Below are 2,383 nucleotides of genomic sequence, written 5' to 3' on the forward strand. Positions count from 1 at the left end.
GATTGGCCGCACAGTTTTGGCCCCGCCTCTTCCCAGTAGAGTCTTCCGGACTCCACCGGCCGCAGCTGCCTTGAGGGGGGAAGTCCCGCCTCCCCTAGCGGGAGGGGTGCCACTCTAAGGGCTTAGGGGCGGGGCCTCGGGGTGAGGCACCTTCCTCCTTCCTCTGACCTTTGTTTTTAAAACAAGCCTTTCAGGTCTCCCAGTCTTATGAGGAGTTTCTTAATCTTTTTTAGTTTTACTTCCCCTGCGGTCCCCCCTCAGCTCTTGCCCTCTTATCACTTTTTTGTTTCTCCATCGTTTGCATATGCGTTCCTTTCCTCTCCGTCCCTGTACTTGTCCAAGAACAACGAAAAAAACACCCTTCTTCCTATTTCTCTTTGAATCCTTCTCAAGAGCGGTGGGAGTCTGATTTAGGGCGGAATCCTGGCTCTACCAGATACTAGCTGGGTGACCTGGCAAGTCACTTCTCCCTGCCTCCAATTTTCTCATCTATTAAGACAGTGCTCAACGTTTACGATTTGTGAATCCAAGTCTGTGCCCAGGACCGGATGCCTGGTGCTCAGTATAAAATGGTGGTGGTTATTATTACTCTCCTCTGCTTCTGGCCTTCATCCTTCTTACCTTCTCTCACAGGAATGCTTATTGACAAATTGCAATACATTTATTTACTGTTCAGACAAAATCCAGAACAGGGTAAGAGTGGCTATTTCTTTGCCAAATGTGTCTAGGATCATTGGGTGGGGAAAATAACTGTAGTAAAACTGTAAGCAGATGAGGTGGGGGAGGAGGGGTCTCTGGAGAAAGAAAACCAGGCATGGCTTTCTTGACATAAGAGAAGGCATTTTGGGCCTAAGCTATTTTGTCATCTAAGCCTGGCCACAATGTTTGCCCTTGAACAGGTCTCAGTAATTAATTTTTTTTTTTTTACAGTTCACAATGATCAATATTCACTTCTTTATTTTCATTTAAAAATTAAAATTTCAAAGGATTGAGAATTCTAAGTAATATATGTGGTTAAAGGTACCAGATATAATAATAGAAATACACTATGTATTGGGGTAAGAAAAGGTATAAGCTATGGAGATGTCTTTGTTAAGGAAAGAAGAAAGTGATTTTGTCCTAAAGGTCATTTTTTTTTTTTTTCGAAGTATAGTTGACTTACAATGTTGTGTTACTTCCTGGTGTACAGCAAAGTGATTCAGTTATATATATATATATATAGTTATATAGTTATATAGTTATATAGTTATATAGTTATATATTCGGGTGTATATATACATATATGCATTCTTTTTCAGATTCTTTTGTGTAGTAATTAATGATCTTAAGGGGACAAAGAATGCAGAAGCAAATGCCTGTTATCAGGCAAGAGAAGTAACAATGGCGAAGATAGTGTATCAGTTGTAAATTCAACCAGTTCTTTTCAATGGAAATGATAAGCCTAAAGCCTCAACCACCAGATCAACAGGAACTTAAGAGATGATATGTTGACCTTTTCTGACCCTCATGACTTCAATCCACTAAATCTTGGACTCTGTCCACAGCCCAAGCCCCTTCATCAATACGCATGTACCCTTAGCATAAAACTTACCCAATTTTGCTGTTGGGAAGACACTGCTTTGGGAGAGATCCCCCATGTTCTCCTTTCTTGCTGCAAGTAATAGGTCCTTCTCCTGATCTTTGGCTTGGTTGTGTCTTTTGGCTCGACTCCCACCAAGAGGGGAACACAGTTTTTCAGGTAACAAATTCATGGGAGAGGAAAAAAAAAAAAAAAAAAGGATTTAGCAAGGGCATAACTTAGAGGGTAAGGATAGAGCACTTTGTATAAAAGAACTGGTGGTAAACGTGTATCCCATAGTGGTTCTGGCCACATTCAGCACATAACCTGGTCCTTAACATTCCTCCCGGAAAATCTACCAGTCATTCCAGATGGTCATACCTGGGCAGAGAAGTCACACTGGGGAACTTGTCTCCCAATATGCCCATTCTGCTTTATTTTGAAAGTTAGGGATGGAAAGCATGAGTAGAATGGAGCTCATTTGGAATAGGAGGAAGGAATTGGAGGTGTCCAATTGAAGGGTGACCTCAGGCCGGACTATGAGGGTTGAGGAGAGATATCAAGGTGAGCTCCAGTGATCCAAAACAAAAGCACACCCCAGGGATCTAAAATGAACACTTTCCTGAATGAGTTAACCTATTCCCTATGTTGAAAAATGAGAAACAAAACTCAATCAGGCATCTTAAATGTTTTTAGGTTTATTTTATTATATGTGCATATTCAAACACAGAAGTCTTATCTTTCATAAATATCTTTCATAAACATTTCAGTATTTATTCATATGCATTTTTTCCATGCTCTTTGGTCATTCAGTACTCATAACAA

Source organism: Delphinapterus leucas, chromosome 8 (genome assembly GCF_059928025.1).
Source record: "Delphinapterus leucas isolate spDelLeu-1000000601 "Yukka" chromosome 8, BTC_Dleu_Yukka2, whole genome shotgun sequence".
Taxonomy (NCBI): Eukaryota; Metazoa; Chordata; class Mammalia; order Artiodactyla; family Monodontidae; genus Delphinapterus; species Delphinapterus leucas.